Source organism: Staurois parvus, unplaced genomic scaffold (assembly GCF_062004578.1).
Source record: "Staurois parvus isolate SC_StPar_1 unplaced genomic scaffold, SC_StPar_1.0 ptg000318l, whole genome shotgun sequence".
Lineage (NCBI taxonomy): Eukaryota > Metazoa > Chordata > Amphibia > Anura > Ranidae > Staurois > Staurois parvus.
Window position 1 is genome coordinate 2,905,129 of NW_028318114.1, and position 26,982 is coordinate 2,932,110.

Sequence of the window (26,982 nt, forward strand, 5' to 3'; positions counted from 1 at the left end):
GGAATTCCCTCCCACTTCCTGTTTGGCTATGAGACAAGAAGTGAAGGGAAATCTCAACAATGGGACACAGATGGTGAAAAAAATCTGACAAGGATTATACACTCCCTTGCTCTATACAAAATGGAAAAATCACCCTCACCCAAAAAAATATTGCCTACTATTCTACTTTAAGCCATGGATTCCACATCCTGTTGAATTTGGCCTGTCTGTCCTTTAAAATGCTCACCAGTTTCTCATGGAGCTTGATCCATGATATTTTGTTTTTGGCCATAACAAAATTCAGCATCATGGATTTCTAAGCCCAAGGTATGGTCATTTTTACGGCAAAGACAGTCTAAAAAATGAGACTGCATAGAGATTTGGCAGTCTCAACCCCTATGTCATGAAACAAGGCTGTCTTGGCATTTTTGGTGATATTAACTCCCATTACAGAACAAATCGGGGTAAAGGGCCATATACAAAATCGTTGGGCTCTTGGGCATTTCCACCATAGGAGATACAACGTGTCCTCACCCCCACAACCACGGAAGCAAAGAGACGATGCTCCTGGGAATATTTGGCAATCCTAGACGGTACCAGGTACCAGTTGGCTTAGTGTTTATGATCCCTCTGTACATCATATCCAACCATCACATTCAAACTGATTCCTCAATCCTCTCCCACAGGTCTGCCTCTCATGCTCTCTGGTAGGGTAGCTTGCATAGAGGGTGGAAAAAAAGGATTCTAGTGTCAGGGACCATCACGACGCATGGGTCTACACATGCGTAGGTGTCTGTCAAGACATGCAGGCAGCAGGGCACTAGGACCCAGGCACACCCGTCGTCTATGACAGTACTGGGCAGGCACTAGGATCTAGGCTGTGCCTGTCAGGTGCAGAGCTGGCTACTTAAACCAGCCCTGCACAGACACTTGTTGCCAAATGGTCTTTGCGTATCCTGTTGCCTGTGTTGTGAGTACTCTGATCTGGATTGTCTGACCTTGTTGCCTTCTCCTGTCCTGACCCTATAAGGGAGCATCCAGGGAGCTCCTGGATGCTCCCTTATAGATCTGATCTTCTGGTATTGACCCTGCGTGTGACCCGACTATCCCTTGCCTACCGTCTTGTACCGCACCGACCTGCTAGTTACCGACATGGCCTGTTTGACTCTGATCTTGCTCATCCATTCATCCCTCAGGGATCCCCGGGCTCCCTCACATCAGACTCTTAACCCACAGGAGCCTCTGGCAGACTCCTCTACCTCTGGTAGAGATACCCGGTAGCTGCTACCTGGTCCCGGAACGCTCCAAGTCCATCCCCACCATCAGGGGCCCTGGTGAATAAGTGTTCCGGTACTTAGACTCCGCACTCTGGGGAGGCTCTATCAGGGGACTGATAGAGGTGCTGTCAGGTGGTCCGTTACATATAGTTTGGAAATGCTTCACTTTGGAAAGGTAACTTTTAAAAATAATTTTTAGGTATGCTGTGTGAATGCAAATACTTGAACATAGAGTAGTGTGTTATCAAATGTGACTGCAAAAGTTGTAATACACTTTACACTAGTATTTTGATCCTTGAAGGAGTTTTGAATCCCCCTCTTATCCCTATTCTAGACACTTCTATGGAAGCGTCCTCACTTCAGAGCTCTGAGACAAATTTAACTGCGACTGTCTGCTCTCATTGCATATTTAATGGCTAACGTTATTTCCTGATACCAAGGACTTTACTTTCTATTCTCCACCACATGAGAAATACTCCAATAAAGATTATTTTTTAACCTCTCAATCTGACTTGCAGTATCTTCATGCGGCCTCAATTGAAGCCATGTATATTTCAGATCCCCACCCTATTCTAGAACCACATTTTGGTGCCTTAATCCCTCTTTATTGATGTATCTTGCACATTTGCAGTCTTTGCAGTCAACTTTGTTGTATTACTTTGCATACAACTATACAAAGGATTCTTCAGTTCTGTCTCAATGGTTGGCTCACAAATGCATGATGTGAATGGCTTGTATCTCACTTTCCGCTAAGTTTAAAAAGCAAAGACAGGCTCATACTGTCACCTTACTGTCATGCATTCTTTCCTTAGAAGCTTCCCACAAACAGAGCAAAGTCTTGGGTATGTACAAAGCCTTGCTTCAAACACAAAAGGAGCAGCTGGTGGACCCAGGACGTCAAATTAGATGTAAATTTACACATAGTTCAAATTTTTTTATGAACACTCCAATAAAAGTTGTAAATTCCCTGCTCGTTTTCTCCAGGGGAGGAGGGCAGATATGACCATTCTCTCAATTCATGGCTCCCAGGAGATATCTTACCACAAAAAATTAAGAGATTGTGTCACACTTTTTGTCTTAGTAAATTTTTTACTAAAAAAAGTTGTTAATTTCTACTGCTTCGCAGTTTTATCTTTCTCTTAATCACCGAGGTTTACTTAAGACCTATTTGGAGAAACATGGAATGTTTGCTCTTCCCACCACACAAGCCACTGAATTGAAGAAACCCATTTCTTTTAGTGAACTTTTGAAAGCCCTTAAACAAATGAAACTTGGCAAAAGTTAGAGCCCAGACTGGTATTATACTAAAAGATGTTTTCTGAGACCCTTATACAACTTTTTGTCAGCACCTGTGGTAGTGAGCTCTCTGATCCACAACTTGGGGTTCCCCAGGGCGTGGAGTCTAAGCCCCAGCCTGCTTGTTCACCAGGGCCCCTGATGGTGGGGATGGACTTGGAGCAGGCTGGGACCAGGTCGTGGCCCCCAGGTACACCCAGCTGAGGTAGAGGAGACAGCTAGCGGGAGCAGGGTACAATTGGAGAAGACACATGGAATCCAGTAGGCAAGCCGAGGTCAGGACAGATAGCAAATAAGCAAGGTCAGGAACGAAGCCGGGGTCAGTACACAGACTACAGTATATAGGATTCACAGGAGAAACACATGGGAGCTCCAACAATAGACGTTGCTCAGGCAAAGTGAGACAGACTGAGCATGTCTTAAACAGACAAGCCAGCTAGGAGGTGGGACAGGAAGTGATGGAAGGGAAGGACATAAAGCCAGAGGATAGCAGATGACTACCACAGGTGAGCACAGACAACACACATGTGAAGGAAACAGGAACAGCAAGGAGGTAAGACTAAACAAACAAGAGGCTGCAGGCTAACTTGTGACACCTTTTCTTCATGCATTCAATTGACTGGCTGAATTACCTCAATTTCGCCCTCAAGTGCTTGATGCCCATATTACAGTTCTTCACAAAAAGGCTAAGGATGTTACGGCAGATCAATATTATAGGCTGATATCACTAAAAAATGTTGATATCAAATTTTTTTCCTAATTCTTTGTAAGCTGTCTTCTACCTTTTTTTACCTGCTCTGATCTCTCTGTATTATTTGGATTTGTCCTGGGCGCAGAAGCCTGGAACAGCACTACTAAAGCCATAAAAATTCTTCATTGGCTCAAATCATCCAGAAATGAGTATTTCTTTCTATTGATGGATGCTGAGAAGGCATTCGACAGAGTGATCTTGGATCATATGGAGGAAAGTTTGATATCTCTTGGCCTGGGAAAACTCATGTTAGCAAGCATCTGGGCAGAGAAGCCAGGAACAACACTACTAAAGCCATAAACATTTTTCATTGGCTCAAATCATCCAGCAATGAGGGTTTCTTTCAATTGATGGATGCTGTGAAGGTACTCGAGAGAGTGACCTTGGATTATATGGAGGAAGTTTTGATATCTATTGGCCTGGGAAGATTCCTGTGAGAAAGCATTGGGAGTATGTATACTAAATCCCAGGCCAAAGTTAAAGTCAATGGTCACTTGTCGGATGTATTCAGTATATCCTTGTCCTCATTTGAGAAGTTAACCGTGGGCAAATCCACGCAACGACACTTAACTTTCTAACTTAACTATTTATTCTTTATTGTTGTCCAAATTCTCTGAAAATATACCCAATTATGATTGGAAATAAGAAGGTGACTTGAGCATTTCCTTAACCCCTCAAGATTGGGTTATAGTTCACCTTACAATTTTCAAAGGTTCGCAGAATGTCTTGATACAAGAACATGGCTTCAAACTGTTCTCTTGATGGTTCAGAACTCTTGCTTTTATTCACAGGATCTTCCTGTCTGATCACAGTGATTGTGTGAGATGTAGGTCTCTCTCTCTCTCTTCTGTAATAAGACTTTGACTCATTATTTGGTAGTATTTAGACTCACCTGTAGCGTTGTGGGTTGAACACTTAAATCAAAATCATGCTCAAAATGCTACTAAGACACTTGTGCCTATTATACACTTTTTCCCTTCCTCTCCCCAACTCCTTCTCCTCCACTCCCCTTACCCCTTTTTATTATTATACATTTTTTTTAACCAGAACTTATGGTTTTAATTTACTGACAATTGCATGGTGGACTAATATTCCTATTGAACTGTGCTATTTCCATGATTCCATGAACACTTACCATATACCTCTTGTTAGTAAAGTTAAAATGTTCCATCCTCTGTTTTCTCAAGCTATAGACTTTCGTGATCTATAGATATATTTTCCTCTACTAAGTGTACATAGTATTTTTGTAATGTTTGTAAGCTTAAATTGCTATGTACAGTATGTATGAGATGTCGCTCTGTCTTTGCTATATGTTTGTATTGAGGCTTTGCCAGTCCTTAGATGTGGTGGTTTCATTCTTTAGGCTAGAAATCTTTTCAGCAATTACAGAAAATACTTGTTGATTTTATCAAACTTTCAGTGTCCTTGTTGCTTCCTGTGATATGCAATGGAAGCACAAAGAACCACTTTATTGTGCAAACTACTAATCCCATTGATCCATAATGTAATGAAGATAAACAATGGCCATCATGCTTGAAGTCCAGCCTGTGTGGCAACTATGGCTCCCTCTGTACATACAATAGAAAATGAGTGTGGTCACAAAGGGACAAGATGTATCTGCAGGATCAGCATGTAAAAATAAAGGGAAAAGTCTGAAAATGAAAAAAAGAATGCAAAAAAAAAATTAAAAAAAAATAAAAAGTCACCCCATTCAAGAACTGGTAAGCTGCAATACATGACACTTTTCTTTTTAAGTGAACTCTTAAGCTGGCCGAGATTCAAACCATGTATGGCCAGGCTGAATATATCCAAGTTGATCAATCACAGTGAAAAGTATACCTTATGGTGCCGCTCTAAGCTATGGATGGAAGGAAATTGATCACTCCATCGGCAAGTGAAAAGACAGGAGCAATTTCAGGGTCAGCCAATACAAGTGAAGGGATGGACGCTGCTCAACTTCTCTGGCAATGCTCTCTGATGCATTCTGCCCCGCCCACTGTGGCTAGGTTGGACATTGGATTCATAGGGTCGGTTGAGCACTGTCCATCCCTTCACAAGTTAATCAGTCTATCAACTTGGGTAAACCAGCCTGTTGGATTTTACATGCTATTATTGCTAGCGGCTATTATAGCTGCTAACAGTAATCACTGTGTTCTTCTGGCGGGGATGGCTACCCTCCTGCTGAAAGAACACAATGACTGTGTTGACTGTGTTGATGGGGGAATCAAGCGATTTTCTTTCCTGCAGGATAGAAAATTGCTCCATCTATGGAGCATTAGAAACACTTTAAGGTTCCCATACACTTTTTTTTTTTTTATAAACCCTTTACAGAATAGAGCATAAATTATGAATGTTTTGTTAGATCTATCAGAATCCTGTATTTGCAATAAAAAAAAGCACAACTTGTCTGAATATTTTTTTATATGATTTAGTTGCTCTGAGTAGCAAACACAAAAATGTAATATATTGCAGCATACCAGTCCTCAAAGCATTTGTAAAAAACATTTTTTTGTAAAATAACAAACATGTTATACTTACCTGTTCTGGGCAATGATTTTGTACAGAGCAACCTCAAACTTCTTCTTCTCAGGTTCCCCTCTGATGCTCTCAGCTCATCCTCTTCTCAGTGTGCCATCATTTGCATTCCTTTTTTTTTTATACTTATTCTTTATTAAAGTTTAACAAAAGTTACATAGGCAATAAAATGCCTGCAATAACATTGAAGTCAGCAGGAGCCAATAATCAAGTCATCAGTAGGGAAGCTAACAAATTATTTCCCTAACGGAACAGATATCAATGTAAAGGTAAATAGTGACAACATAATGGAGAGCTCACCTATATTCCGAGAGCTTAGGAAGTAACTAATTGGAATATTTATACTTTAAAGAAAGAAAGCAGCAGCTTATTGACATAATTGCTTGGTAATATGAAATGAGATAAGTCTTGCTGGGTATGAAAGTGGGGTGTAGTATAAGGAAATGAAAAAAAAAATGTAAAACTTCATTTTTTCAGGAGAGGTGAACGCATCTCAGGTCTTTAAGCCAGGGGGCCCACTGTGCATAACATTTAGAGATGGTAAGATGTGCCTTAGAAAACATGTATTCTAAATATAAGTGTTCATTAAGGATGTTAATGAGTTGCTGGATAGTGGGGGTTGAGATATACTTCCAGTTAGGTGCCACTGAAAGACGGGCAGCTATGAGAACATGAGTAATTATAGCACGAGCATTGATGCCAGACATCAATACCTAAACCCATCAAGGCTGATTGTGGTGAAACAAAAAATTGAGCACCAGTGAAAGATATAATAAGAAGTTCTACATCTTTCCAAAAGGAGCTAAGACATGAACATTCCCACCAGATGTGCAAAAAGGTTCTGCAAAGGCTACAATTTCTCCAACGGTTAGATGGAACATCTGGATAGATGGAAGCAATTTTAGTGGGGGGTATAATACCATTTATGTAATATGTAATTATGTTTTTGTATAGTTTCCAAGTGGGCAATACATTTGAATTTTTAAGAGGGTTCTTTAAGGATACGTGCCATTGAGTAAGATTCCCAACAGGCCATCGATGAAAACTTTTGTGATTTTGGTTGGATCAGTAGCTTGTAAAATATCCTTGTATGTTTAGGCTTGGTTGATCCAACTGTGAGAAAAATATCCAGGGGTAGAGTGTTCATTGACCACTGAAGTGAAATATACTAGCACTGATTCTTTTGTATCATATTAAAGAGCAACTCCTCACTGCCACCTGTACCTTGATCAGTACCGCTACCTGTGCATCACTACCTGAGCCGTATTCCAAGATTGCTCTATACGCCAACATATCTGCAGCCACAGCTCAGCATCGTGAAGAAATTTCTCAGACCACATCGGTTCTCCAGGCATGTCAAATCCGCTACAAGTGGAGCTTCCCAACCAAGCTTCTGGTCACCTACCAGAATAAACTTGTTCCCATTCTCACTCCGAAAGATGTGATCAAACGCTTGCTCAGCTGGGGCCTCATCAAAGCTCCTCCACCTACTCCCAAGCAATCTAAGCATGATGCTTCTGGAGCCAGAGCATATCTTCATCCTTGGTACGCTACAACACCACAGCAGCCCACCAGAATGTATCCTACTGTCCTTGAGCGTAGACATTTTTTACTCTTGATACACCCCAGATATTGCATGTGCTATGCACATTTTGTCTTCTTCGCTGCTATTTGGTTCTGTTTTTGTTGTGTGTACTTGGTTATTTATTTCTTTCACACTCCAGCCTAATATATCTAAAGCTTTTGCCATGTCTATTGGTTCTCTTGAAATGTTTAATGGTGTAAACCCTTTCTCCATCACTAAGCATTTACTTCCCTTTCCTATGCATGGCCATTCTTATCACATCCCTTAATGCTAAGGTCCTAAATTTCCCATTCAAAAGGAACCTCCTTTGGAAAGAAGCACTCTCACATAAAGCAGATGTACTATGTTATTAAGAAACACACTTCCTAAGCGCTAAACCTCCATCCTGTACAAATAATTATTTCCCCCACTGCTTTTTCGTCAATGCACCTAAAAAAACACTATGATTTCCATACGCAACTCAGTCTCTTTTCAGTTGCAAGACTTAGAACTTGACCCTTCTGGCAGATACATTATGTTTGCAGCTATTACTAATAACTGCCCCATTACAATTGCTAACGTTTATGCCCCAAATGCATATCATAACAAATTCTACAAAACTCTGATGGGAAAACTAACACCATACAGCAAAGATCCCCTTATTATTTGTGCGGTCTTTAATGACAGAGCTGATCCTTCCCTTGACTCTTCCAACCCATCACGAAGACGCACAACCTTTCCACCCTACTCCATTCAGAAGACCCATGGTGCCGCATCCATGATGTAGAGAGGGACTATACTTTCCGTTCACACTTTTAGAAATCATACTCTCTTATTGATTTATTTCTCACTGATAAACACACTTTGCAACTGGTATCTGATGCAAAAATCAGACTTATCACATGGTCCGACTATGCACCCATATCTATTACAATTTTCCCCAGAAACAACACTCCTAACCGAACTGTCTGGAGACTTAATGCTTCCCTACTCAATCACCCTTGCTATCAAGCGCAAATAAAATTTTAAATAGAAACTTACTTCTCTTTAAATGCAGGAACGGTCAATGATCATGCTGTGCTTTGGAATGACCATAAGGCTTTCCTCAGAAGCCTTTTTTATTAAACTTGGGGCAGACAAGAAAAAATTATATAACAATATCACCACCCAACTCTTAAATCAGATTCGTATGCTTGAACATACCCATAAATCTCAACAGGATCCCCGAGTCCAAACTGAACTAGGCGACATTTGTCGCAAACTCAGCGAACACCTCCATAAGATTTATGACCTGTATCTGAAGAGACTCAGGGTTAAATGATACTCTCAGAGTAACAAATCAGGATCCATACTAGCTAAACAAGTTAAATGTCATGCCATTAAAACTAAAATACCCTACCTTAAAGATTTTCAAGGGAAATGCCTTCTTAATCTCCTAGACATAGCCAATCAGTTTGCCTCATTTTACTCCAAATTATACAACTTGATCTCCCCTGGAGATAACTCCCAGCCCAAAGAAGTGGATATACTTTCCTTTCTATCTGATATTTCACTTCCCTCAGTATCCCCTGCACAACTTACAGAATTATCCAAACCATTCTCCATTGAGGAAATTAGAAAAGCCATAGCATCTCTCCCTTCACATAAAGCACCAGGCCCTGATGGGTTCTGTAATGAATACTATAGAACTTTTTCAGATCTTCTCCCACCACATCTTTCTAATGCCTTTAGCCACTTTGCATCTACTGGCATGATCCCCAAAATATCCTTAGAAGCCCTTATAGTCATGATCCCTAAACCCAACAAGCCACCCGATGACCTTGCCAGCTACTGTCCCATCTCTTTGCTTAATACTGACACCAAACTATTTGCAAAACGTTTAGCTTCACGTTTGTCTCCTATCATCCCCACTCTGGTGCATATAGATTAGGTGGGATTCGTGGCTGGCAAGCAAGCATCAGATGGCACCAGGCGCTTTATTGACTTGATACAATGGGCTGAACACTACAAAACATCTTCTCTGCTCATCTCTCTGGATGCAGAGAAGGCATTTGACAGGGTATATTGGGGACACATGCAAGCTGTCCTTAATAAAATTTGACCTCTCAGGTTTCATTCTACAAGCTATGTTATGTCTATATTCCTCTCCAAGAGCGAGAGTATGGATATGCTATTTTATCCAACTCTTTCACAATTACTAATGCAATCTGTCAGGGATGCCCATTATCCCCCCTGATATTTGCACTGGTAATGGGACCCCTGGCACAGCATATTGGATCCAACTCTTTCATATCAGGAGTTCAGATTGGAGATACCATGCATAAAATTAAACTTTACGCTGATGATGTAATAATATCTCTCATTAATCCTCTTAAATCTTTACCGACACTGCAAAATGTGCTAGATCTCTTCAGCTCAATATCATTTTACAAAATTAATTACTCAAAGCCTCCATGCTGGGTATTTGTCTGGACTGTACTATCAAAAACCAAATTTCCACATCATCCCCTTTCTCGTGGACTCCCAGTTCTATGCTCCCCTACTTAGGCATACAGTTAGTATCACCCTCCTGCAAAATGCTACAAGTTAGTCTATCTATTCTCCTTCAAAAACTCCAAGATTTATTCTGTGTCATTGGGCCAAAAAACACATCATGGGTGGGCCATATAGCCTTAACTAAAATGTATCTGTTGCCTTATGTATTGCATATGTTCAAAACCTTATTTCTACCAATGCTCCCAACGCATATAAACAAGATCCAAACTATTCTATTAACGTTTATCTGGGCCGGCAAGAGACCCAGAACTAAATGCCCTATGTTATGCACCCCTACAATATTTACTGGACTCTGAGCACCCAATATCAGAACCTACTACAAAGCAGCTATTCTTGATCAGGCAAGACTAAGGTGGTCTCCTTCTCAATAGACTACATGGCTCCAAATAGAATGATCGTCAATCTCAAGCCAACCCAAGGACTATCTTGCAGCCCTCTTTCTTGGACTTCAACTCACACACACATTCTTTTTTGGACTCTATTATTGCAACTACCAAAATCTGGACTGCACTACTGCAAACTACTAAAGGGATACTGTAGTTGTTTTAGAGATAATTAATTCTAAATAAATTGGGCGGTGTCCGACTCCCATAAACAATATAATACAGTGCCTCCAGCCATTAAATACGGCAAATACGTATTAATCCAATAATATGGACACCTTAATACTGTATCACCACGCTATAATTTTTCTTGAGTTCTTTTCACCAATGTGATTTCTTTCACAAATTTTGCCGATTTGATGAATAAATAGATAATTTATTCATGTACACATATTTATTTATATATTAATACAAACAAAACTCCTGGTGATGAGTATTGCCTTACACACAATCAAAGATATATCACAATACCCTCTATGAGATTAAAACACAATATATATATGTCACCACAATGCTAAAACAGTTCTTAGTGGTTAATACTAAATGGTTAGTGCTCAAGATATAATTTCCAATTCCTGTGGCAGAAGGGGATTAGGAAAGTATTCCTGATAAAATACACAGCAAAACACTTCAAATATGTTAGTACACAATATGATATCAATACCCAAAATGTTAGAACAATTATTACTCAATTAATCTCCGTACACCATGCAAATTATGTAGATATGCACAATTTTACTCTAACCAACACAATAAAATATGATTAAAGCTCTAGTCAGTTTTAAATGTATAAAAGTTATGATATTCTGATACAGTTCTCACCATTCCCAGAATTATGTTTTCTGAGGTCTTCTGGTGGGATTGCAGTTGGTAAAAAAAATGTCTCTTGTTAGCAAGGAGCAAAAATTGGCATCAGCAGAAGAGAGTTTCTTCTTTGGAAAACAAAAATCTTTTAAAAATAAGCTCTTCAAAAATAGCAGAGCATTTGTAGAGCAGGGTTTCTGTTTTCCAACTCTTTCAAGTTCTCTCCAAGTTGTTAAGTTGTTCAAAGTTTTCAAAGTTCCCAAAGTTCTTTTCTTTTTTTACAGTTCTTTTCAAATTTTTTTTTTCTTCATGAGAGTCTTGCATATATATATATGGTAAATGTCCATTGTCTTGTAAGACCTCCCATGGTATTTGACGATTGGACTGTCAGAATGCTGTTTATTCTGGAAGCTCTTTACCTGTCCATCGGGGGCAGTCGAGTACCATGAATGAAATGGTGACCTTAACAATGACTCATCTTTTATCTGAAGTATGTCCCTATTGATAAAATTATGTGTCCTGTTGAGATATGAAAATGGCTTTTCCCAATATCTCTTGTGAATAAGGTCCATATATACATTAGTTGATTTAGCAGCTCATCTTCCTTATATGAGAGTTGTGTTTTGATGTCTGACCTTTGTCCTGAAAATGGTAGATCTTCATATAATAATTCCATAATTTGTTACGGTATTAAATCAGATCTTGTGTGTTTAATTCCAGTCCATCATGTGATATATGGCACCTCTCTCTAAATCTTGATGTAGGCACATGTGTTGTGGGTATTTGTTTTGAAATATAGCTTACTCCAAATCACAAACCATCTCATATGTCCTTATGACTTGATAATATTCAGTTGATCCTTTTGTCACATTAAATGAAGTATTTCCTCATGAGCTGAGTTCAAAGTTCATGGAGATATGGCTTAGGAAGTCTCCAGTTAACTAGCCCATTGTCTGTTAATCACTCAGTTGATTTTCCCTAAGACATCGTATTGACTTCATTTGTGTCCATTCCCGGGGTAGACCGACCTCCTGTTAATAAATAGGAAATTGTGACATCTTTGAGGGTTTGAATTGTGGGTATAGCGAGCGCTCAGAAAAACCAGCTGCTGGAACACTTCAAGGGATCACTAGACCTCATAACAGAGACATTATACATATATATATAGTGCAGCGCTGTAATGTGATAAAATTAGTATAAATTCGTTCAAAGAGTCTTTCTTGCAATAATAAAACCAAATATGTGCAGGCCTTCTCCTCATTAGGTGACTGGAAAATAGCAAAAATGCGCACTCACCGACCGCACATTTTAAATGTGCCTGTGTATGATATCATCCAGAAGACCAGCCAGGTATGCAGCTCCAGAAACCACACGGATCCTCCCTCTCCAACACTGACATCCGCCTTGGGTGTAGCAATATCTCCAGATCCAGAGGCCCTCTCGCCCCAAATAATAGGTAGACAGGGATCCCCCTTCTGGTTCCAGATACCCCAAGAATGGAAGATGTAAATCTGCAACCCTCCAACAGGAGAGTCAAGAAAAAAGAGACCTCCTGCAAAATGACCTCGTGGTCTCAGTGGTCAGGAAGTCACACTTGCTACTTGGCTCCTCCTGAGGCCTTTCGTGCAAAAAGCACTTCTGCAGAGGATGGACGCCACCTTTGAGGGTTTGTTTGGTTAGCAAATACCCTGCAAGGCCTCCCATTGTTTCCGTCCCCTCTCACAAAGCTGTATGTAGGGAAGATAGTCTCTCACAATTATCATTTATGACCCTCTTTTTGCTTAAAGTTTGAAGTTCTCAAGGTGGTGTTATTTGGTTGCATTGTATTTCAAACAGGCCTCTTTCCATTCAATCTTCATTGTTTGGAATGGTTTCCTTGACGAGCCATATTTAGGTTTTTCAAAACTGGCTTATAGATAACAGCTGACCTTAGAACTATCTTTGAGGAATATTATTTTCTTTAACAATGAGTCCAAAATTCATCACAATACCTACCTCAATCCTTCATCATCTTCCCATTACTGCAATTGGCTCTTTAGCACCTGACCTCCATCTTCACCTCTGGACTAGGCTCAGTATCACTTAACTTTTTTAATAGCAACATTTTGCACTCCTTCCAAAAAACTTTGTCACACACTTGGTATACCTAACAAAACCTTATACATGTACCTGTGTTTAGGATCTGCCGTTTCCCACATTACCTGGTCAGCTAATCCTTTGCTTCTAAGCCTGGTAACGTTTTATGACACTCCTAACCCTTAATCCAAGGGCATCTGCTTCGTCTATAGGTTGTTGTCACAGCCAATACCACACCTCAAATCACCATCTATGCTTTTCTGGGAGCATACCTTACATTTATCGTTTCCACTTGCACAATGGTATCAGGCACTCTGGGTTCCTTTGAAGGAATCCTACTGTATTACACATTGGGAATCCAGTCAAAAAATATTCCACAAATGGTATTTTACTCCAAGAAGACTTGGAGCCATATACCCCTCTTCCTGCTCGCTTTGTTGGAGAACCTGTGTTCAACCTGGATCACTTTACCACATCTGGTGGGATTGCCCCTACCTTATTCAATTCTGGTCCAACATTGCCAGTTTTATCCCCTCTTTAATTCAAGTTCCTTTTTCTCCCACGCCTAAAAAAAATTCTACTGGGACTGGAAATGTACAAGTGACCTTCTAAATCCCATACTTTTATTACTCACACCATTATAGCAGCCCGCTTAGCTCTTGCTAGAAAATGGAAGTGTCTTTGTCCTCCCAATACCAAAGAGACCATTGTTATCCTTAACGAACACTTCCTTATGGAATACATGTTTGCCAAGGCTCACTTTATGCTGCTAAAATTTCATTCCAACAGGGATTCCTGGGTTACAGACCACAGAAGCAGTACCCTCATCTAAACTTAAAACCTGATTAAACTTCCCCTTAGCACCTTACAAGGTTTTACTATAAGCCACTCTCACCATAGGTCCACAGAGATTTTTCCCATTACCTGAATTAGCTTTACTATACATATCCAACATTATATTTGTTTGCCACAGCTAACATAAATAACTGTGGATTACACCACTCCTCTTTTTCTTTCATTAATGTTACTTTGCTGATTTAATCTTGTCTGATTATCTCACAACTGATTGACTTTATACTGCCTATATGTATTCTCTAACAACGTACTGGAATTACTATTATCACATTATATACCTTATTGTTATTCTTGTTTTTCTTCTAAATAATTTAATAAAGACTTACGGTTAAAAAAAAGGAAGAAGGTTCATGATAGTGTAACCAAATCGCACCGAGAAAGTGTTGAGGGGGCAAGATATAGCCATTTGCTCAATTTGCATCCAGAAAGTCTGAGATGTGGAGGTCCACCACTTCTGAAGTTGGTTAAGAATTGTTGCTCTGTATTAAGCTTTCAGATCCAGTGCTCCCATTCTAGCTATTTGTGTCGGGGTACACATGATGAAGTTCCTTACTCAGGGGCATTCGCCATTGCAAATAAAGAGATTTAGAATCTTGTGTAGTTTAGATAGCTGATTAGGTAAAATCATAACATTTATAGTGTGGAAGGTATATAGAATTTGTGTGAGAAGATACATTTTTGACAATGCAATTTTCCCTGCCCATGAGACTCGCACAGTTTGGAGTTGAAGACATAAGTCCTGTAATGTTTTTGTAAGTCTTTCCAAATTTATTCTCAAGATGTTGCAGGATGGGATAATTATATATATTCCTAGATAGGTCAGGGTAGAGGCTGGGGCCCAAGGAAAAGAAGACAAAGCCAAGATTGAGTGTTTATCAATGGCTTCGAGACAGATACGTATCATACTAGACTAGGAGCAATTGACTTTATATAATGATATTGAACTGATTCGTTCTAACAAAGATTGGAGGGCAAGTAGTGATTGCATAGGATTAGAAATGGCAATTATCACGTCGCCTGCATACAGTTTGATTTTGTGAGTAACACTTCCTATTTTTATACCTGATAAAAGGGAGTGAGATCTGATGGCCTCTGCTAGCAGTTCTATAATTAAAGCAAAAATAATAAGGAAAAGTGGGCAGCCTTGTCCGGTACCATTAGTGGTCCAAAGGGTTCTGAAAGCATACCCAAAGTCCATACTCTAGTAGAGGAGCTAGAGTACAGGCCCAAGATGGCTGATAAAATAGTAGCCGAAAAGGCCAAATTTTTTATAAACAGCTTTGAGATATTCCCAATGTACTCTGTCAAAAGCCTTCTCTGCATCTAGGGATAGAAGCAGAGAAGGCATTCTACAGTATTCCCCCTTGAATAAGGTCAATAAACCTCCTAATTCTGTCACAGGATTACCGGCCAGGTATAGTATAAAGCCTACTTGATCATGATGACCCAAGTCCAGGATATAGGAGGAAAGACACGTGGCCAGTAGTGATGTGTATAATTTTAAATCTGTATAATTTATATAAATATGGAGTGAGGAGTGAAGGAAAAGTTTTATAATATTCATTACAATAACCATCTGGGCCAGGGGCCTTGTAAAGTGGAAAAAAAAAAGTGATAACCTTTAATAGATCCTCCTCAGAAAATGGTTTGGATAGTTATATCTTGGGGATTAGTGACTAGGTGGCCTTGGGTTGTTTTCATGGCTGCTATCCTAGCTGTTTGGCCAGTATTGCCCTGGTTTTTTGCCATATGCATACCAGTTAAGACGTAGTCTTTTGATATAAAAGTCAAAGCCTTGCTATAAATGGATACGTAGTTTCTCTCTAGGCTGACAAAGTTCAGCAGAGTCTCGTTCATTAGGTTTAGATTTATTATTGTGTTCTACAATACAAAGCTGGTCAAGAAGGTGGGAGGTTTTCTCATTTTGCATTTTTTCTCATGGGCACCAGTTTTCATGAAGAAGCCGCTCGTATAGGTTTTATGAGCATTCCAAAGTGTTGTAACATTTAGGACTGTGCCATCATTTGTATCAAAAAAGGTCTTAATTTCAGATTTGATCTGTTCATGATATTTGGGGTGATTAAGCAAGGAAGTGTTTAAGCACCATAGGGTAGAGTGCTCCAATGAGAAAGTAGTAGAGAGAGTATTAGAAACTGGGGCGTGGTCTGACCATGTGATAAGACCTATTTTTGCAGCAGATATGGACTGTAAAGTAGTTTTGTAAATCAAAAAAAAATCTATTCTGGAGTAAGACCTTTGTGCATTAGAATAGAAGGTGTAGTCCTTCTTTGAGCCTTGTAGGCACCACCATGGATCATATAGTTCTTCAGAGCGAAGAAGGGAGGATAAGGCAGAAGGTCTTTTCGTTTAATGTACTGGAAGAGTCCAGTCTGGAGTCAACAATGTAATTAAAATCTCCGCAAATAAATATATGATCTTTGGGGAAATTTAGTTTTCTCATTATAGCCTTGTAGAAGCGTTTATGATGGCTATTAGGAGCATAAATATTGCCAAACTAAAGGGATATTATTACAAGTTGCTGACAGTATGAGGAACCTACCATCTGTGTCAGCCTCACAGTGATGTAGTTGGAATGCCACTGAGTTGCTAATAGCTATCATTACCCCTTTCACCTTCTTATTGGCATTGCAAAGAACTGATGAGGGTATAATCTATGGTGACAGGAAGGTGTTTTATACTGGACAAAATGGGTTTCTTGTACACATATTATATCAGATTTCTGGGAAATTGCTTCTTTCTAAAGTGTAGATCTTTTAAATTGGCTGTTAAGTCTCTTGGCGTTGATTGTGGTGACAGTTAGGGACATAGTAGATATGAGGAGATGTAAAGAACGGCTCGAGAAGGACCAGTGCTAAATGTAACTGAAAAAAAGTTCCTAAGCACTCGCAAGTTCTGAGTTTAAAGTGACATAGAAAGAAAAATAGAAAAGATGTGACCAATGTAATAGGTCAGAAGGTATACTGTATGTCAAACTGTTATAATATACAATAATAGCAACACGTAATATGAAATAAAATGCTATTCGCTCAGTAATTAAACATTGTATCAATAGGATTACAGAGTATAAGAAGAACTGCAAACAACAGTAAACAATTGGGTGTGCATAGTAGGCCTGGAGAGTGAGAAAAATATAGACATTTCCCAGGTAGGATACATCTTACCAAAGGTGAATGAAAAAAGGAAATGGCAGTTTAGCCTACATCTGCATTGATGGCTGGATACCGGGAAAGTGAGGCAGTAGACAAAGAACTGGGTGAAGGTGTGATATTGGGAGTAACAGGCAGGAGACCCCAATTTGTCAGGCGTTTGTATCCAACTTTAAGAGTGAGGATAGGGACAAGCTGATGTTAATATCTAACCAGCAATTTAGTCTGAATTCTTCATTTGTAAGTAATTTTATGCTCTTGTAGGATTTATGTGATTGGGGAGAAAGCTCTGCGCATCTCCATTGTAGCAGGAGATAGATCAATAAAAAGAAAAATGTATAGGAAAAGTTGATCCAGGGAATATCCAATTGCCTCTTGGGGGACCAGGAAGGATTTTTTTCCCCTGCAGGATCATGGATCATGGATTGGATCATGCTTTGCTGGGTTTTGGTTTGCCTTTCTTTGGATCAATTGTGGGTGTACGATTATAACTTTTTTTTTAATGGTTGAATTGGATGGACTTTTGTCTTTTTTCAGCCAGACTAACTATGTAACTATGTAAGAAATATGAGTGTAAGGTGCAGGTAGTGCTCCTTAATATGAAAGAAATGGATACAAGCCAAAACATTCCTAGGGATGTCTGCGGGAAGGTGAGCAGGCTTTGCTATTCTATTCAATAATCATATCACGAGGAGAGAGAAACAGAATCAATGTGGTGAAGAGTTGCTGTTGAAAACCAATGAATTTGTTAGGCTTTACTGATTCAGGAATCCCCCTGAATTTAATATTATTATGGCTAGAATGGTCTACTAGGTCAGCAAGTTTTAGTTTGATACGAAGAATCTTTCCAGCTTTATGGTCATGTGCATCTAATAGCTCATTGTGTGCTTTAGTGTATTCGGTCATATGTTCCTCTAGTATTTGTGCATGTTCCTCCAAACAATCCACCCTGTAATGAATTTGAGATAAGGAGAGTTGGAGCTCTCTATGGAGATCTTTTTGCAGTGTTAAAAGCATGGATTTCAGCATTGTTTCTGTGACAGGGTTGTCAGTGGCAGGGACAGAGGCTAATGATGGAGTGTGTTCCTGTGTTGTGTTGTGTTAATGTTAGAGGGAAGCTTCCAGTGTTTTTTAGAGCCTGTGGGGCTTTAGTAGTCGATTGTGCTATAGAGGATGCCAGCCTCTTACCTCTGTCAGCAATGGGAAGTGCAGGAGGGATTTCTGTGGGTAGACTGTCCATGTCCTCGGTGCCATGAGAGGATCCTGTGAGGTGTGCAGGGTGCAGGGGCGGACTGACCATTTGGAAGCTCGGGCACTGCCCAAGGGCCCGGGGTCAGTAGGGGGCCCCATGAGATGCCCCTGGTACTTTTTTCATAGGCTTTTTTGAGTTTGGGCAAGGACACAGGGGCCACATGATCCCTTATTGCCGGGGGCCCCATGAGTTGTCAGTCCACCCCTGGCAGGGTGCCATTAGGTCACAGGTCAGGAGGAGTGGAGGAACGAGTCCCGGGGCCGGTGCCATCTTTTTTTTGCAGCATGGCTAAAATAGTGAGTAAGGCGGCTTAGTGCTGATGGCTTGTACTGCTTTTTGGACATCCCGGTGCTAGTTCCCAGTTCTTCCCCTCTCTGTCAGAGAGAGAGGGGGCAAATATGTTGCCCTGTGTTGCTGGTATCCACACTGCTGAGCAGAGCTCAGGACTCAGCTGGCCATTCTGATCCACAGCTAGCCATGCCCCTCCTTTTTAAATTATTTTTTTAGACTAAATACATTTTCTTCAAGTATAGAAAAACACCATTAATCCTGATAGAGAACCAGCATCCTTATAACTTCCTGTGTACTAAAATGTAATCTTAAAGAAAGTTATTGGCTTTCAAAGATTTATTCTGCCAAGCAAAACCAAATAAAAACAAAACATTGAACATTACAGTCTACTTTATGCACTTATTAAAGCCCTGAACATAGTATCAGCTAACCTTGTCACCATAGGACAGGAAGTGTGTTACTGGCAGAATCACCATGTCAAAAAAAGAATCACCATGTCAAAAAAAACCCAAAAAGCTTAAAAAAATAAAAGCCTTTCAGTCACAATATCTAAGGACTGGCAAGCTGTAATGTATTAGATTTTTGATTTCGGGCTAAGATAAGCTTTAATGCTTTAAAATCACCACTGTAGGATTAAAACTGTCTTTGTCTATGGTAACCTTAGACAATGATTATAATGGAAATTGACATTTTCTTGGATCATTGTCTTTAGGTTCATTGACGTAAGACCAGAGAGCAGCAGCAACAGTATAGCTAGCAAAAGTAAGTTTTACAAATTTACAGAACCAAAATATAGCTGATGTTTGACTGTATAAATCTTGATTTAGTTTTATTAAAAAATAGAGCAGGTGTTCTAAATAATTTTTGTGCACACAATCCATCTGCATATTCTACCAACAAACCTACGCTCCCTATTTCCTTAGCTCAAAATATGTTTAGTGTTAGAACACATAAAGTCTAAAAATCTTTATTTATGAGTGATTTTGCCCAAAGGTTCAGCAAAATTTGCAGCAAATCCTATTGAAGCATACGGGAGTCAAATCTTGTTTTTAAGTTTTGTCCATTTTGACGGCTAATAGGCAAACTACTGCCAAAAAGATATGGGAAGCTGGGAACTGTCCTGAAGGACCTGAAAGTACCAATTATTAGTCTTTTTCATGTTAATACCAGAGAGGAAGAGAGTTGTTTTAATTTTTTTGAAGGCAACATTAAAGCTTTTTTAAAAAACATGCTTGGGGGATGCTTTAAAGCTGTACATGGAACAGATTATTTTTCATGGAAAGTCTCAGTAGCATATACACTATTAGTGCATATTTGACTGTAAAATATATATTTTTTTCTTCTACAGTTAGTTTGGCTTACATACAGCAGCAGTACCCTGGTCTAATGCAAGCCATAGACGGATCGAAAATCGTCCGTTTTTAAAAAAAAAACAAACTAAAAATCTGTCATTCAATCGGCCGACGTTACCACCAACGGTAAAAAAAATCTACGTCCGGCATTTTTATTTCTGTCTCTTGCAGAGAGCTCCGCTATTATATTTTACATAAAAGTCTTGTGGTTGCAACAATGTATCCATTTGTATCCATTTTGGATACAGATGTTTTTATTCGGATACAAATAGATACATTGTTGAAACCACAAGACTTTTCATATGAAATATAATAGCGGACTGGAATTCTTCTTCTTTTTCTTCTTTTTCTTCCAGGTCACGGCCCATGCGCAGATTTTTTTATCGCTAAAACGATCGTCCGATTTGCCCATCATTGCCAGGAAAATCGTCCGATCATCAAAATCGGCCACAAATTTTCCAACTTTACTGATAAAAAAAAATGTGCCAAAACCCTGAAAAACGACCAACCAATTAACCCACTAATGGTGCGAAAATCGGCTGATTTTCGACCCGTCTATGGCCTGCATAATTCATTGTATTTTGAATGCAGCAATTACAACGGGAAAAAACAATGTGGAGTTCCCCTTAATGTTTCAACCAGACCCTCATCCAGGAATGCAACCCGGGCATCCAGGAAAGGGAGGGCAGTGAGCTTTCAGCCCTCCCTCCCTGTATCATGCCAGGTAACATGATTTTTAACATTGGGAGAGTACTGTGCAAAGGCAGGGGGTAATAGAGGGGCTTATGGTGGAATCTGGAAGCCAGATATCTGATTTCTTCTCAGGTGGACCACAAGGGTACAATAGTACCCTTCACCTTTTTTCGCAGAAAAAGTTAAATGTATAAAACATAAAAATTATTGTATTTTTGTACCTTTAAGTCTTTGTGGTAATAGGTCCTAATTTACTCCTATATTCATTAGCCTGGTTACCCCACTATTATAAAAGGGGGCTTCCAGATTCCATAATAAGTCCCCAATTGTACCCACCCTTTTTTGGGGGGTATAGGAAGTGAGGAAGAAGCCCTTGTCCCTTAGCACTGGGACATAAGTACTTTGCCGGAACACTTGCCAGTTAACTCCATTCTTAAAAGTCATTCAGTCTGCTATGGTACAGGAAAGGGGGATGGATGCTCACTGTCCTAATTTTTTGGCCACTCAAGATGCATGCCTGGAAAAAAATCTGGTTGTAATATTTAGGAAAACCCTATGCCATCTTGATTCTCTTCTTTTTTTTTCACTAAATGTGCTCTGCCATTTATAGAGGGGTACAATGACGTGCATAGAATGCTACCTAGCAGCAACATAAGTTTTTCCATCAAAGGGTAAAAAGTATTGATGAGTAAACTGGGCAAAGCATGATTCACTACATGTTTGCCTAACCCTTTGAAATATCGAACACAACCCTGAATCTCACTGAACTCAATAGGAGTATGTTCTGTCCTTTTTCAAGGTTAATGTACATGACTATCTTGGTACTTCCATGGGAGATATATAGCAATGCAAAAAAGTAATAAAAACACAGTTTTGTGGAAAGAAGGCCTTTTAATGTAACTTAAAGGACAACGTTAAAAAAACACACAATTCTTTAAATGCCATGTTTGGGGGGTGACTAAAACCTGCATGTGAAGTTTTGGATGCAGTATAATGCATTCCTTTAAAACTGATATTGTTTATTTCCAAAACAGTGGATGAAATCTTTCATTTAGCAGTGGAAGCACTATTGCCACTAAAGGACAGATCCCCAACTGGGGATCCTGGGTGATGTAATTCAGCAAATATGGTCATCATTGGGCATTGTCCATATATGAGCATATTTGGTCAGTAATATAGTACCCAATATCTCCAGTTAGCTTATTTCTGTAAGAAGCTGTATGGGAATCTGTCATTTGCACAGAAACAGCACCCTTGGTCGGTGAGTAGGCAAATAAGCATCATTGGGTGGCATTCATCATGAATGACAATGATCTACATCACTGGTTGATATGGTTGATCATACTAAAACAACAATTACCCTATTGGGAGTTTGCTCGAAGGACGTGTATTTCACACATCTCACACAAAATGCATAAAAAAACAAAAAATGTGCAGCTCTCACCTCCTTACCTGCATAGTGTCTTAATCTAGTGAACTGGTAAGCAAACTTATTAATCCTACTATATAACAAAATAATAGTGTTGAGACAAACTCATTAAAGCTGATCAAGCACAAATCATGAATATAATAAATCTTATTAAATGAAACAATCAATGATATAAAACAGTGAATCTAGCGAAAGTATTTAAGGGCTTCTTAAAAAATGACTGTGCAAAAAATAATTGTGAAAAAATGTCCAAGCAAAAGAAAAACAGTGACAATGTGTTCACACTTTTTATGGAACTTATGTTCTTATTTAGCAAGCATTATTGAAGTAAAAAAAACTTAATTTCCGTAAAGACAATCACCATTAAGAATCCAACACCTTCATGCGCAGTGATATACTGTAGTTATGTGCTTACCCTCATGTGTGTACCTATTAAATTACAGGAGGTCAAAGCCTGCTGCAGGATATCTAGGATTATATCCAAGCAACAATCATGGAGAAAAATTCCATTCTGATCAACCACTGGTGTAGCACCTCCTCCTCTCCTTCAATGTCTCCAATAAAGGAAATTAGCTTAACCTTATGTACAAATGGCAATAGAGTGACATCTAATGCTCTCTGTTTGTTTGTCTGTCATTTATTGTGCCAATATAAATCATGCTAACATTATACAATGATAATGCAGATATTCATATGTATCTGACAGGCATCATCAACTTATTCCATCCACTGCATTTCACAATACATAAGCCTGACTATCCTGCTACTGGCCAATTTCTGCCAAAATATCAATAAGCTTTAAAAGACCACAAATAACACAGCAGTGTAAAAATGGCCAAAGGCATGATATTTGTTTAGGGAGGATTGGCAAAAATGTACAAGGGACAATGAATATAGTCAGGTGTTTTACTACAGAAATTAGGGAACTGGAGGTGGTACACCAATGTAAAATTGGCCAGCAGCAAGGCAATTTTAATGATCACAGCTAGTCCCAAATTTACTGGGAACAAAAAGTACAAGAATTTAGAAATTTAGAAATGGCCACTAACAGATAGTTTTAATCATGGATGATAGGACTGATCAGTGTATGCCTATCTGTTATTTTTAATATGGGGATAGAATAATATAATGTGAAGTAGTTTAGGTACACACTTGCATTTAGTTTTACTTGCCTTTCGAATGATGCAACTGCATGCTTTGAAAAAAGGAAGCTCTAACAACAGATGATGAGTAACAAGTGAATGTTATGTTTTGCGCACTTTAGGTAAAACCTAAAAAGGTCCTAATAACATAACATAAATATCAAGAACCCCCCCCCCCCCAAAAAAAATACTGCCCTACTTTTTTTAAATGCTACAATAAAAGAAGTTTAACCTAAAGTAAAGGCCCTATCAACACATATAGAACAACAGGACCCCAAAATAAATTAAAATCTAAACATACTACCTCCTAAAAAAGGAAAGAAAAACGTTTTCTATGGAAAGCAGCTAAAAGTAAACACTGACTATAAATCAACCAAAAAATTAAAATAAAGACAAATAGGTTCCCAATAATAACAAAACGCAGCAAAGGGGCTGAATGCACAAGCTAGCAATCGTATTAAAGTACAGTTTCCTAACTGATCCTTATCCCTCCCTGTGCAGTTTGTCAGCTTTCCCTATAACAGCTTCCAATACATTTACACAATGGGGTCTTTATATGAAAAAAAAACTACAGTGCAAATCTGTCAGTCATGTGTACAGCCTTCACAAATTTTCACTATGAAATGATTTATACTATTATTTCCTAGGATTGTCATCGCCATATGATGGCCAGCGACAATAATGATGCATTTTTATGATTGAAGTATTTCAGGAAAATACTGCATTATGGTCAATAGATGAAGCTGAAGATCATAGGAAATACATTTATTGCACAGATTCTAGACAGATGTACAAATGATTGATACATTTACACAGAAATTTTTTATACAGGTAAATAGACCCCTGTGGTTGCTTTGTGCATATTCTGAGGGGGACAGGCTTATCAAAATGCTCCCTAAATGCCAATTTTAAGTCTGCTGGCCATAGTTCAAAGGCAATGCAGTGCACTATACTAGAAAAACTAAATTTCTCAAGTAAATCAGCACACAATTCACTAGAAATTAAGTTCTTGAACCCTTAGAATTCGTATAGGTTCCATAAACCTATGGTAGTAATAAACCTAAAACTCATCTTTTACTATTATGTATGATTATAAGCATATAAGATTTGTTTTTTTACAATTTTACTACATACCGTAACCTGCTGTAGGAAGACCCAAATGCTTCATTCTGTTTTTAACCAGTTCTGCTAATTCTTGTCTTTCTGACCTTCTGCATAATGTCATCCTTTGTTGACTTATTCTCTCTGCTATTTTATTAGAATGTCTTGGAACTTTTCTGCTTAGTCTTCTGGCCCATTGCATACTTTTCCTTCATAGTAAGGGATGATCTGACTGGTCGCTGGATGTGGAATTCCGATAGTTGTTGCGATTCATTGCTGTTTCTTTTGTGTCTTCCAAATCCTCCACACTAATAGATATCTGTGACTTTGCAAGAAGCATAGGGGTTTATTTACTAAAGCTGGAGAGTCCAAAATCAGGCTCCCTTCTGCATAGAAACCAATCAGCTTCCAGGTTTCATTGCCAAAGCTTCATTGAACAAGCTGAGGTTAGAAGCTGATTGGTTTCTATGCAGAAGGGAGTCTGATTTTGGACTCTCCAGCTTTAGTAAATAAACCCCATAGTGTCAGGGCTCCAGGGTATGACCAGAGGTATGTGAACTGACGCAGGGAAACGCAGGCTTCAGATATGTTATACACAATATAATTTATTAAGACTAACAATACAAAATGCAGTGCAATACTAAAACATAACACAGTGCAAACGAACCAAACCAAACCACCCACAGATAACAATACATACAATGCAAGCGTAGTCAGGCAGGCCGGGTCAATAACAATCGGGCAGGTAGGAACAGGAGGAGCAGGCAGAGAGTAGTCAGGTCATGAGCCGGGTACAGCAACTAACGGGCAGGTAGGTACAGGGGGTCAGGCAGAGAATGGTCAGGGTCACAAGGCAGGGATCAAACAGGAGAAGTCAGCAGAGGTTCGGATCAGGCAGGGTCGGCAACGAATCAGTCAGACAGGAACAGGGACAGGGACGCAGGTAACAAGATACAGGGGCCCATAGAAAACCACACACCAAGGCACAGACTGCAGGTCTGGCCATCCCTTAAATACACCTGTGATCAGCCTCAGGTGTTTTGGCTGACTGCAGAGTTGAGTCTCTGATTGCTGAGAGCACCCGCTGGCCAGCCCTGGTACTGCAGCCCACAAGGCAGGTGAGTCTCACCATTACTGGTAAGTCCATTCCTGACACATAGGCAATTTCACTGAATGGAATAAACTACATCTAAAATAATTAAATGAAAAAAAAAGTATAAACCCCAAATACAGAACCTGAACCCTACTAAAGTCTCTATACGCTGAATCTTATTACTTTGCTTACTGGACACTCACATGGGGGTACTAATGCAAAACATTTTTTAAAAATACCATAAAGTCAACATAATAAGGGCAGCAATAAAAATATACAATTTCTTTAACCAACTTGAGCTCTGGAAGGTTTTACCCCTTCATGACCAGGCCATTTTTTTGCTATTCAGCACTGTGCTATTTGTACAAAATAAAATCAATGTCATTTGTTTCACACAAATAGAGCTTTCTTGTGGTGATATTTGAGCACCACTGGATTTTTTTAAAAATGTTTTATTATATAAATGAAAAAATACCAAACGTTTTGAAAGAAAAATAATATTTTTTACTTTCTGTTATAAAACATACCCAATAAAAAAATAAAATTTTTCATAAATGCAGGACAAAATGTATTCTGCTACGTCTTTGGTAAAAAAAAACAATAAGTGTATATTAGTTGGCTTGTGTGAAAGTTATAGTGTGTATGCAGCTATGGTGCTATACCGGTAATGACGGCGATCAGTGACTAACAGTGGGACTGTAATAGTGTGGCAGGCAATCCAGTGCTAGATGACGCTGGCTGGGAGGTGCACTAACTGACTAACTACAAAAAAAAAAGAGAGCACCAAGCTTCCCTAGTGTAACAGTTTATTGTTAAAATTGTAATAAAAGCTTCACGCAATGCACTCACATGAGATTGTACAGTTATTGGGCACATCAAAGTATTTCTGGCCACCTCTCCTGGATTGCTAAGATCGCTGCCCGGTATGATGATCTATAGGATGCTTGACGGTAGTCTCATTGACACAGTCAAACAACAAAAAAGAAAAATTCTCAGCTTAAACTTGCCAGCTAGCTTGGAAACAACCTGATTTAACCTGTCTAATAGTATACGTTAAAAACAGGGGTTTAGTTAGCACACATTTGCAAACACATGGAGAGTTAGGAACTACAGAATACTGGGGTGCGGTCTTGTACCTTTAAGGAGGGGTGGGCTCCCTCTGGTTCATCTGACCTTGGTCTATCCATTAAATACATGTGCCTCTACTATGGGGGCTCTTAAAATTGGAGAGTTAGAAGCTACAGAATACTGGAGTGTCATTGACACCATCCCTGTGAGGCCGCCACCATTCCACACAGCATGCAGGACCTACTGTGCATGCGCCTAGTACAGTCGGTGCCGCGCATGGAGATCAATGGAAACAGCAGAAAGGGGAAGAGGGGAATG

At 39.3% G+C, this 26,982-nt stretch overlaps 1 pseudogene; it reads right to left on the reverse strand.

Moving 5' to 3' along the window:
• The window catches only part of LOC149457497 (potassium channel subfamily T member 2-like), a 1,031,266-nt pseudogene that overhangs the window by 178,566 nt on the left and 825,718 nt on the right, over nucleotides 1-26,982 (reverse strand).